The sequence below is a fragment of the Saccostrea cucullata genome, unplaced genomic scaffold (genome assembly GCF_032062105.1).
Source record: "Saccostrea cucullata isolate Sc308-1 unplaced genomic scaffold, CSIRO_AGI_Scuc_v1 ctg3139, whole genome shotgun sequence".
Lineage (NCBI taxonomy): Eukaryota > Metazoa > Mollusca > Bivalvia > Ostreida > Ostreidae > Saccostrea > Saccostrea cuccullata.
The window spans coordinates 13788-27468 of NW_026933714.1; positions in this window are offsets into that span (position 1 = coordinate 13788).

A 13681-nucleotide genomic window follows, 5' to 3' on the forward strand; every position below is an offset into this window, starting at 1 on the left:
AGCTTGTTTTGGATGTCAAGCGATATAATCTGTAATCTTTCGAATCCTTTATTACCTTTACCTCGTAATTTTAGGATCCAGAAAACATTTTATTTGTTTTGTGTTCCATCCAACCCATATGCAATGCCAATCTAAAAAGTATTCCATGATTCAAGCTTCTAATCTCTGATTAGGTTTAAAGATTTTTTCTGGCTTGTTCTAACGTATTTTTTCTCGTATTAAAGTCACTGAGCCAAGATATTTAAATGGTAAATATCTCTTAAGTGTAAGCATTTTTTAGAAGCGATTTTCACCTATAATATGTTTCTGGCTGAATTCTAAGATTATCCGTATGCTGGGGATTCACGCTGTAGCAGTGTTCTTCAATATGAGAAGAAATCATCTCCAAAATTAAGATTAGCAATATATAGCTTGAAATCTCTTTTGGAACTCCTCCTCCCTTCCGTCTAGATGTGATGGTGCATCTGGGAGCAGATGGAAATGCTTATTTTTCCCTTTTGCACATATACTGTTGATCTAATTCATTAACTTCGAACTCCTATGATACACAATTTATTTTCGCCTCTATCACTTGATGTATCTAAAATGTAAGTTACTACTTTAATCATAGGCCAAAAGGCCTTATAGGTTACCTGAGTATCATGTAACAACTTTCCAACAATTGAATTTGATTCGTTTTTTTAAACCAGAGGCCATGAAATTCACAATTTTGAAAGAGGCAATATTGCTTATCATAAATATACACTTATGCTTAGTTTGGTTACTTAATACCCAGAGGTAGATAAGAGCAACAAAAAGAAAATACATTTCCACTTAATAACCAATTGTGCACTCCACCCCACAGAAAACAGTGAACCTCGGGCCATATATTTCAAAATTTTGGAAATTTTATTTCATCATCGATGTCTGATTAATACCAAAGAACAGTTTCTAAGTATTCATTTATTTTCAGACTATGTAACCCCCCAGTACACCTGACCCATGGGCTCTGAAATTAACCATTTTGGAAGAGGCACCTTTCTTCATCTTAATATGTACTTAGATTATTGGCATAATACCCAGGAACAAAGGGAAAGATTATCAAGGAATATCAAAGAAGAGCCCCACCCTAACACCAGAGCTCCTGACCCAAGGGCCCTGAAATTCAGAATTCTGGAAAAGTAATTCTTCCTTATCATAACTATGTACATAGTTCATTGGTTTAATACCCAGGAGCAGAGAGAAGATTTTTGTAAAAAATTATGCATTTTCACTTTATAATCAAAAGAGCGGCCACTCTCACACTAAAACCCCTGAAATAAGGGCCATAAAATTCACAATTTTGGAAGTCGCATTCTTGCCATAACTATGTACCTAGTAAGTCTGTTTAATACATAGGAGCAGAGAAGAAGATTTTTAAAGAATTTTGTATTTTCACTATATAATGTATAGAGGCCCCTCACACACACACCCCCCCCCCCCCCCCCCCCCACCTCACACCAGAACACAACCCTGGGGCCATGGAATGAAGAAATTCTCCATATCGGAAAAGGCATTCTTGCTCATCATAATTATGAACATATAAACCTAGTAAGTTTGTCAAATACACAAGAGCAGAGATGAAGATTTTCAAAGAATATTTCACTATAATTAATAGAGCCCCGTCCTAACTCCAGAACCCCTGTATCCGGGGCCATGAAATTCACAATTTTTGGAAGAGGCAGCTTTATTTAATATATTTATGTACTTGGTTTGCTTACTTAATACCAAGAAGCAGAGAAGTAAATTGTTGAAGAATTAATGCATTTTCACTATATAATCTATATAGCCCGCCCTTGCACTAGAGCCCCTGACCCTGGGACCAGGAAATTCACAATTTTGGAGAAGGCAGCCTTATCAAACATAAGTACATGTATATACTTAGTTTAATTTACACTGAGGAGTAGAGAAGAAGATTTTCAAAGAAATAATGCATTAGCACTATATAATATATTTAGCCCTGCCTAGCACTAGGACCTCTGACCCTGTGGCCATGAATTACACAATTTTGGTAATTGCTGATTATATTCAGGCCAACAGATTGACTACTTGATGCTCAGGAGTAGAGAAGAAGATTTTTAAAGATGGCTTTAATTTTAGTTGTTTTTGCAACATCCCTCAGGGCCCAGGGGAGCAGGGGAAATGAAATTCAAAATGTTTGTTCCCCTTCACCAATAGATGTTTAATGCCAACATTGGTTGAAATTGGTTGAGCGGTTGCAGAGAAGAAGCTGAAAATGTTCAAATGCGTTTACCCAGGTGACGTAAAAATAGTGTACAGTTGACGTGGAAACAACCTCGGCAAGTGACGATGAAAAAGGTTGAGTTTGGTCATTTTTAAAATGATGTATGTTTGCCCTCTTCCGACTCAGGGTAAAATTATTGGGTCCATAGGTAGGTGGGAAAATCTTTTTCAACATTCGTTGACAGGATAATAAGTATAAAAAAATATCGTGTTCTTGAATATAAAAAGAAAATTGAGTATAGGGTTATTTTTAGTCAATCAGTCGGGAGAGGGCTACCATACCTTTCTTTATAGATGGCCTTATTCGTGGAACATTTTAAAGTGCAATTAAATTTTACATAGAACAGGAAACAAACATAAAATTATGTGAATATTGGTACAATTTTTAAGAGTGTTTCCTTTCTAAAGTCTTAGAGACAATATATTTGAAAGAAGAGCAAAAGAAAAATATTTTATCAAAAAATTAAATTCACTTCTAACAGGTTAATTTAATTTGATTTTTAACTAAACATTCACAAAAAGAATAACCTTAATTAATACTTTTGTTAGACATTACAATTGAAAAAAAAAAGAACATTTAAAGATTAATGAAAGAGCTAAAACGTTTTAACCTGTGTTAATTTAATTAAATCAATGTTTTATATATTTAATAAAGTCTATTTACATAATTGGATTAGACATCATGTATGACCTATGCTAGTCCTCTATAAAGTCCAGGCAGCGAAGGCTACCACCATTATTAAGAATTGACAGTACTTTGTACTTTTCGATGATTTAATTTTATATATATATATATATATATATATATATATATATATATATATATATATATATATATATATATATATATATATATATATATATATATATATATATATATATATATATATATATTAGAATTTTTTAAATTTCATTTTAAAAAGGAAATCTCTGCATAAAAGTTTATCGTTGAATATTTTTGAGGTCTTCCGTTTCCAACGGAAGACCTTCTACTGATTCTGTTGGTCAAGATTATTAAGGTCTTCCGTCTTCAGCGGAAGACCTTCTTGTTATTCTTAGGTTTCTTTTTCACTTTTATTATTAAGGTCTTCCGTCTTTAGCGGAAGACCTTATTGTTTTTCTTAGGTTTCTTTTCCACTATTTTTATTATTATTGTTTTTTTTTCTTACCGATTTTGTACGCGCGATTTCTCGAGAACAGCTCGATCGATTTTCATGAAACTTTCAGGTCTGATAGAACATCAAAAAATCTAGATACATTTTTTTTTATTTTGATGACGTCACTTCCGGTTCGAAGTTTTCTGCGATTTAGTGATTTTTAGAGGGTCAATTTGTCCGGCAGTTTTCTCAAAAAGTACTTAACACAGAAGCTTGAAATTTTCAGTGATGCTAGAGCAACTTTTGGAAAATTGCACTAAGTATATCACAACTACCGGAAGTACGAAGCGCCGACGTTCGCTATGGTCCGAAAATTGTCCTATCAAGAATTTCAAAATTTTAAGCACCTTTTCAACGATAACTTTTTACCTAGAAATATTTTGTTAAAGCATGTAGAACAAAAAAGGTGTAGAATTTCAAGATCTTTCAAATGAGATCTCGAAAAAAGGGCTGGCCCCTTAAATCAGGGGCCTGGAGGGGCCTAAAATTTTTCCTTTATATCTCAAAAAGTATTGCGAATTTGTGATACGTCAAAGAAGCAAAGTTGTTCAAAATGTCAAGCTCAATCTATTAAAGTCGTCAAAATACGTCCGGCGTCGTCAATTCCGGCCAAACCGGAAGTTGTCGGAAAACGCGTATTTTTGTCGCTCTTGACAAGTTTTTCGGTAACAGATGTCTACGGGAGCATTAAAATTAATTTTCCGTCCGTCGTCGTCACTTCCGGTCAAACCGGAAATAACCGAAAATAGCTTATTTTTGCAATAATTAACATGGATTTAGAGGAATCAAACCATTTTTGGACGTTATTTCTCAGTTTTGTTAAAAATAAAAGCCACTTCCGGTCAAACATGACGGAAGACCTACTCGTTGCTTTGCAACGAGCTTTGCTCTAGTTATTATTCTTTTTTTTCTTACCGATTTTGTGCACGCGATTTCTCAAAAACGGCTCGATGGATTTCAATGAAACTTTCAGGACTTATGTAACATTACTTGAACCTTATGCATTTTTTTCCGATTTGATGACGTCACTTTCGGTTTGGAGATATTGTTGATTTTATGATTTTTGAAGGGTCAGATTGTCCGCAAACTTTCTCAATAATGGCTCAAGATAGAAACATGAAACTTTCAGGTATGATAGACCATAGTCTATAGATATGTATAGTGTATTTCATTTTTATCGGAAGTGCCGCACGTCGGCGCTCGCTATGGCCCGAAAATAGTCCTATCGTGAATTTCAAATTTTTAACACCTTTTCTACGATATCCTTTTCCCTGGAAATATTTTGTTAAAACATATTGAACAAAAGAAGTGTAGAATTCCAAGATCTTTCAAATGATATCTGAAAAAAGGGCTGGCCCCTAAAATTAAGGGCCCAGAGGGGCCGAAAGTTTTTTCTTTATATCTCAAAAAGTATTGAAAATTTGTAATACGTCAAAGAAGCAAAGTTGTTCAAAATGTCAAACTTAATCTTTTGGAGTCGTCAAAATACGTCCGGCGGCGTCACTTCCGGCCAAACCGGAAGTAGTCGAAAACGTGTATTTTTGCCATTCTTCACAAGTTTTGGGGTAACATATGTCGCATAAAAATTAATTTTCCGTCCGTCGTCGTCACTTCCAGTCAAACCGGAATAGCAAAAATTGCTTATTTTTGCATTAATTAACAGAGTTTAGAGGATTCAAACCATTTTTAGGCATTATTTCTTATTTTTTTTAAAAATTAAAGCTACTTCCGGTCAAACAGGACGGAAGACCTACTCGTTGCTTTGCAACGAGCTTTGCTCTAGTTATTCTTTTTTTTTCTTCTACTTCCTAGACGCCAACTTTGAGGCCTCATATCTCACTCATTTCTCAGCAGATTTCGCTCAATTTTTCAGAGGTTATAGATGTTTATAAACTCTATCAGAATAATGACTAAAATTTCAAAAAGTCACTTCCGGTTTTGAGTTATTCCCCTTTAAACGAAAAATCATAGGCTTTCGTTTCCGGATAAAGGCTCAGAGACCACAAAAGCTGGAGCAGAAATTTTACTTGTTTTAGATACCAGAAGGATTGAAATTGTGCACATCGGTTTTTGTTTTTCGATTTCTGCATTCAAAATGGCGCTATATAAGGGTCAAAAATTAGAACGCCTAAAAGAGCGAAAATTTAAAAATATTTTCCTTTTTATCTTGAAAACTAAAAATATTTTGTTAAGACATGTTGAATAAAAGTTGTGCATAATTACAAGCGCTTTCATTTGGTATCATTAAAAAGGGGCTGGCCCCTAAAATTAGGGATCTAGGGCCCTTGAAAGTTTTAGCTTAATATCTCAAAAAGTATTGAGAATTATAATACGTCAAATAAGCAAAGTTGTTCAAAATGTCAAGCTTTATCTAATGAGAATGTCAAAATACGTCCGGGGACGTCACTTCCGGTCAAACCGGAAGTAGTCAGAAATTGCATATTTTTTATGTTCTTGACAGGTTTTTGGATATCATATGTCACTGGAAGCTTAAATCTTAATTTTCCGTCCGTTGACGGTACTTCTGGTCAAACCGAAGTTGCCAAAAATGGCTTGATTTTGCAAAAATGAACATAGATTTGGAGGATTAAACCATTTTTTTGACTTCATTACTCTCTTTTTTTTCAAATGAAAGTTACTTCCGGTCAAACAGGACGGAAGACCTACTCCTTGCTTTGCAACGAGCTCGGCTCTAGTTACACATCTTTTTAAGCTGATTTGGAGGGTACACTGTAATTATGACTCTCCGGTATGAGATGGTGATATGTGTATAATAATTTGTCAGTTTGTAAAGTGTAACTGTTAAAAATATTATGTCCGTATCCTGACCGTTCTGTAATACTTTAATGTGTAAACATAATAATAATTGAGCACTTTTAATGAGTATGTATAAATATTGATCTTCTGTCGTTATCTATTAAGTTATATTACTAGAAAAAACATCGTATTAGCTCAAGTTCAAAGTTTTGAGTATGGCGAAAATGGAAAATGAATAAAAAAAATCTCAAGACAATTCATGGTTATCTTATTTTTTTCAGTTCTGAACATTGGAATTTAAATAAAATATCTATATTGAGTAATTTCAAATATTTTTATATTTTTCCGAAAACATTTTGGGAGAATTTTCACAAAAATGCATTGCAGAATGGCAGACATAATAACGTGTTGCGGCCGGTTTTTCGTAAATCAAATTACCTCAGTTTTCCTCGACTTTTCAAAATCCATTTAAAAAGTCAAATTTGTTTTACGGTCTTTACTTGTCCTTTATCAGGTCGATGAAACTACCTTATATGAATATTGTTGTTATTGCGCACAGAGGTTCTCACAGCAAGCAATGATCCAGTCGAATGAATGAACCGCAAAGCATGCTGGTCTACTACGTACTTACATTTGACTACAAACACGTGGTTCAGGTCGGAGAGTCAACTAATATCTATTTTTTGTCAAAAATAGAAAGAATAAGTAGTAAATAAGATGTCCCATGGTCACATTAACAAACAAAGCTAATTTTCTGTGTTAAATAGTAGGTTGAAATAGCGCTCACAAACTCTTCACAAGTAATAAAAGTGAAGGTTTTATAATTGATATTTGTATATTCACTATACGCTACTGGTTTAATTCATTTGTTGACTAAAGGTTCATACATTCTAAAACAAAAGTGTATTGCTGTACGACATTTATTCTACACAATTTTACTAAAGTCTCACGTACATTGATAAATAACTGCTGTGTATGGATAAGTAGCATGCATATGCAAGTCATGTATTTACAAACAAGAGTAAATAAATCTCAAAGTTGTATACTTAGTAAACAACATTTACAAAGTCACCATGTACATAATGTTTGCATCTTTGTAATCATTCTATAAACAATTGATAAATGAATTAACTGCCAAGTCTACGGACATGCATACACCAACATTCAAAATTACACGTTTAAACTTATCAAACATCAATCACCCAGAACAATCCAAAAATTAATTTCTAAAAAAAATTCAAGAAAGTCCAATTAATTATATATTTTTTTTTTGCATTTTTAAGTGATTTTCTTTCTGATTCGTAAAATTATATTTTTCCCCATAAGGAAATTATTTTCATCTATTAAAATCAAAAGTTAACGTCAGACGAGACGTTCCTCAAAATTTGTTTTGTATATCTTCGTAATATATGGAAAATATTCAAAATTTTAATTACATTTTGATTTCTAAACCAGTTTCTGAACGTTTTTAAAACATCCAAACACTTAAATCTTTGAAATAGGAAAATTATTTTTCTTAAAATTATATAAGAAAAACTACCCCTGGTATCTTGCAGAAATACCTGGTAAGGTACCTTAATTTTTATGTGAGTAAACATGTTTAAGTAGCAATACTTCAATGACAAACTCTTAGAAAAATATATCTATTATTAAGGAAAGTCTCGTCTGTCCTTAGGCTTTATTCTTGTTTTCATCTTTTGAATTTGAATCTGTTCTGTTTTTGAATCTGGGATTTTTTGAAATTTCAAAGGACTTGGATATTTACAATGCAACAGAAAATTTGTAAAAAAATATATATATCGCATGTTTTACAATGGTGAAAGGATGAATTTTAATACATTTTGGCAAATTTTGTCAGAAGATTGATATATACCGGAAATACATCGATCCGAAGCGGGTTGTAGATAGTTCGATTTTCTTATTTTCATTCTGAATTTATCTCTTTCTTTAGTGAAATGATTGATTCGTTTTGATTATGTGTGGTATTCTTGGACACCTAACAAAGAAGTGATATTTTTTTGATAATATTTCCAGGTTATCGATTTTTTTTTGACAATTTTCCATTTAAGACTGTTTGCAACACCACTCACATGTTTTTTTATTCTTTCTATTGTATACTTCAAAGATAAAATCAAGACCTTGGTGTGCATCTTCGCGGCCACGAAGTGAGAAAGATGTTTTACTATTTAAACAATCTAATATTTCGGAAGGCGTAAGAAATCGGGAGGTGAGGTTAAAACTGTCAATCAACATGTATTTGGTTTGATGCTTACCGTACCATATTTGTTTGAAAATTCTTGCGCTTTCTACAAGTTGATACTTATTTCCCCTGATACCTTCTTGAAACATAAATATTGATTCCAGGCAAGGCAGCAATGTCTGGCCCCGTGGGAATTCGGGTTAGAATAGGTTCTCAGTACCCCCTTGCTTGTCGTAAAAGGCGACTAAATGGGGCGGTCCTTCGGATGAGACCGTATAAACCGAGGCCCCGTGTCAAAGCAGGTGTTGCACGATAAAGATCCCTCCCTGCTCAAAGGCCGTAAGTGCCGAGCAAAGGTCTAAATTTGCAGCCCTTCACCGACAATGGTGACGTCTCCATATCAGTGAAATATTCTGGAGAGGGACGTTAAACAGTATACAATCAATCAATCAATCAATCAGCAATGTCTGAAAAATAAAATACAATGTTTGGCCATTGAATCCCTCGACAAAAGCCTTCAAAATTGTGTTTAACTTCACTTGATTTACATGTATTAGTGAATAATTGCGTGGTTCTTCCACAATTAGTTGTCATAACAACGTCATTGGTTAAACTATCGCTGACAATATACTTAAAAAAACGCTTCTTTGTATTTATACATGCATCGACTGCAATTTTATCAAGAACAGCTCTGAAGACAGATTTAGGTGCAAGATTCACGAAAAAGGGATCTAACAGAGTAACTTTTGGGGTCTTAATACCAGTATTTGATTTAGAACTCGATTTATGTGAATACAAAGAGTGCTCATGGGATTCATTGCATGGTGTAGGACAAACTGTATAACTCTTTGGAGTTACACCCCCTCCTTTTCGCAACATTCTGCGTATTTTGTAAATCTTATAACTTTTTTTTCGTTTTTGTTTGGAACCATCCTTGTCGAAATCGGTTCGTTGCTCAAAGTACCGTGCCTTATATTTATTTTACATTCATCGCATTTTATTTTCTTTTGATCGAATAATTTTTTTGCATTGTTTACATTGAATAGTTGTACCTTTCAATTCATTTACTCAAATTTTGTCTTGGATTTTGTCATTTTTTTTCAAAACATAAAACGGCTTCAAACCTATATTTTTTTTCCCATCATTTATGTAGTAGTGTGTTAGTGGATTTATTTTAAAAACATTTTAAAATAAATTCAAATTTAGTTTTAACATTAATCAAAATTTCAATAATAGTTTACCATAAAATTTATTCTTCTTCTATTTTTGATATTATATTAGAAAGGGGTTTCCATATTATTTCTGGTAAGTTTTTCATGGATCAGTGAATTCTTGTTTTGGTTGGTTAAAAGAATAAGTCATGTGATTTCTATTGATATGAGTATTTTTTCAAATAGAGTCTAGTGTGTTCATTTTGATCTAGACACAGAATTTTGTGATTTGTTAACCTTAGACTTTATTTATCCATAGAAGGTCAGTTTCTTTTAATATAACATAGTCATTTATTTTATGAATAGTAAAAGCTTATGTGTGAATTATTTTAGATGAGTTTATTAGCCAACAGTATATGATATGTTTATTATTGTTTAGATCCACTTGATAGATGTAGGTAGGCGTATCCTGATTGATGTAGCTGTAGCTTACTAGTGTTCGATACCATATATTGGGTAAGATACGTAATGTATATATTTACTCAAGCCCTAGAGGGGCTTGAGTTATCTAAAACGATGCTAGGTCATCGATTTACTTAGTTTAAAAACACAAAATTAAATTATTTTTGTAGACAAAAATATTTCTAGAAACAAAAATGAAGCTTATCTTAAAAATGTCTGTATATTCAAAGATATTAAGTGTTAAATATCGGATTCTTTTCTATGGCGAATGAACAATGAGTGAAGCTCCGCAGTCGCAACAGTTTCTATACAGAAATTTCGCGCTTTTCTTTGCGTAGGAATCTCAGGTAACTTTTTACAGTCGCCGACAAAGCATCCTTGGACGAGTCCATTGCAGACTCTGAAAGGTGACGCAGGTTATTCCATCGTCAACAAACTCTACAATGCATGGCCAAAAAATGTATGGGTGTACCTCCAACTGAAATTGCTTTTCACTGGCCTGCAAATGATGTGTACTTTGAGTGACAGTAAAATAATGCATGTAACACAATCAATGTTAAATTCTCGCATTATATGTTTCTTAAGCTTTGGTAACGGAACCTATGCTATAGGCTTAATAACTTCTTTTGGATTCGTACGGAATATGTATTGGACATGCCGCTCAGCTAGATGAACCCCATCGTCTCAAGCCACGGTCCGGAGTTGGAGAGGATCGTACATTTTGGCTGCGGTTTGCAACGATGGATGAACCCGTCGTCACGTGGATTTTTTTGGCGCCCCCCCCTTTCCACTTTGAAAATTTTTTCTACAGGATTGTAACAAATTAAGCTATTTATAGATTGATGTATATATTGAATGTGATATACGTCATTAAGCAAGATATACCAAATAAAAAACGTATAAAGTTTAAAGTATACTACATTGTAAATGTTTACTTAAAAAAATATATTTCATAAAAGTAAGAAACGACAACGTTACTTTGCTCTATAAAACATTCCTGAAATTCATCTTAAAAAGTGATATGATTAATTATATTTCTTCTAATTAAATTCAGTATATGAACTTTGTTTCATGTACATGTAGTTTATCCAACAGAAGATTGAACTCAATAGCCCTCATCTTATACCATTTTAGGAAATTAATGACACTTCCTAATTGACTTTCTACAGCTTGAGTATTTCTGACGTTTTGTCAGTATATACTTGTTTTGTATCATGAAATGCGTGTCTGTATATTTTGTGTTTACATGCACATTCCATTGTTATGTGAATCGTAACGTGAAGCATTTCTATTTCATTAATAGTAGTAATTTATAATTAAATTACTGCTGTATTATTTTATTCACTAAAGTTTATAATAATTATGATATGCAAAGAAAGTAAATCATTTATAGATTATTATTGTTTTATCAGAATAATATTAATTTCATGGTAAAGCGAGAAATAGTATTTATGGAAGAAATAATTATAGAGTAGTTTATATTATGAAGCAGAAAGAGTTATCTCTCTTTGTGTATTTTATTGCATGTGTGATATTGTGTGCTGTATTTATTTGTTTTTGCTACATAAAAGATCGAAACATCAAAGAATCTTTCTTGTTACTATGTGAACCCGGTAACAAATGGCGCCCAACGTTTTTCTTAACTGCACTTTTCTACGACTTCGACTGTGACTGACTCGCCATTTCGGTATTCATCCGCTAGGATTTTTCCCGCAAAGTGACGTCATTCGCCATAGTCCTCAAGCGGAAGTGATCTTCAGCTTCGATTTTCCGGAAGTCACACATGTAAACAGTGAATTGTGAACCAAGTAAATTTGAGGTACTGTTTTGTTAACATACAGCTGCGTATTACAACGTAAGTGAACTGGTGGACGACAAGATCGAATGATTAAACGTACTGATAAAGTTTAAGACTTTTATATTTTCCCGCGGTTCATCAGTAATAGCGGGAAAATATTGTATTGACGGCTCAGTGCATTATAATGGAAGGTTCCATTAGTATCCAATAGCTATTAAGCGTAAAGAACAGGTTTTCGAAATGTAATTCAGGTATTCACTTCTAGCCGCCGTGCGGCACGAGTTAGACGAAAATGGACGCCCAGGCAATTCAAAGACAAATTAATGATACTGTACGCGCGTCGAATAATGAAATGCTGAGCAGTTTCTCAGAGCTTCTCGACAATAGGCTTACAGAGATGCAGAAAACAATACATGAGAACCAGAAAGCTATTGCCGACAGACAAGAGGCTAGAATTGAACAAGTCGTGTCAGACGGATGCAGTCACACTGGAGAAAAGACTGCAAAGAAAAACTAGATGACAATAAGATAAGTACACATGATTATCAAAATAATCATTTGATTAAGCAGATAAACGACGGAGGGTATCAGAAGCAATCATGCGTGGTAAATATTTCACCTGTAGGCTATTTACGGCAAAATATAGGTCAGTGGCGTTCGATTGGTGCAAACAGGTATATTTTGGACGTTATTGAAAATGGCTATAAAATGCCATTGTTTACCACACCAGAACCCATAGAACTTAAGAATAATGGATCTGCGTTAGAAAACGGTAAGTTTGTAGATAAAGAAATTGAAAAATTGCTCAATAAAGGTTGCATAGAGGAATGTATCAATAAACCAAGGGTTGTAAATCCATCGACGGTAGCAGGGAACAAAACAAAACTAAGGTTGGTATTAGATGCAAGACACATCAATCCTCATTTATTCAAAAATAAGCATAAATACGAGGATGCCTCTGTTTAAAAAAGTTTATTCGAATCAGGTGATTTCATTTTCATTTGATTTAAAAAGTGCATAGCATCACATTAGAATGCATGAACTAGATGAGGAATACTTAGCTTTCAAATGGAAAAGCAAGTATTATGTTTTTAAAGTTCTGCCATTTGGCCTTAGTACAGCGGGATACATATTTTCGAAAGTCATGAGAGAGGTAGTCAAGTTTTGGAGGTCAAAAGGTCATAAAATGGTCATGTATTGAGATGATGGGATGGGAGGTGCCTCAACATTACACGAAGCAGAATTGGTGAGTTTAGGTCAACAAACTCAAGGTTTGTATTGCAAATATTTTGGAAGGTTATGATGCTGGTTTTGTTTGGTTTGATGTAAAAAGTATTGCATCCGTGGTTGGACAAATAATCTCAATGCAAACAGTATTGGGTTATGATGTTAGACTAAGAACAAGGTATTTATACTTTTGTATTCTGGCACTTTCCAGTTGGTATTCAAGAGTTAGACTGTCTGCAGAGGCGGTGAGTGAATTAAGATTTTGGTTGACATCTGTTGAAGAAAAGAATAACAATGGTACGTTGTTAAGTCAGTTGACAGAATCTGATGTAAGTAAGGTGTCAGTTTATTGTGATGCATCTGACACTGGTTTTGGAGGTCATTTGACCATATGTTCAGAGGGTGAACAAGTCGAATCTGAGTGGTATGGAGTTTGGAACGAATGGGAAAGTAAGCAAAGTTCTACTTGGAGAGAACTTGAGACAGTAAATAGAATATTGTCAAAATCAGTTGATAAAGTTGAAGGTAAATCTGTTGAGATCAATTCTGATAATCAGAATGTGCAGCATATTTTGAAAGTAGGGAGTAAAAAGAAAAAGTTACAAGACATTGCAATGTCAGTGCATAGATTATGCAGTAAGAAGGATATCCAGATAACAGGTAAATG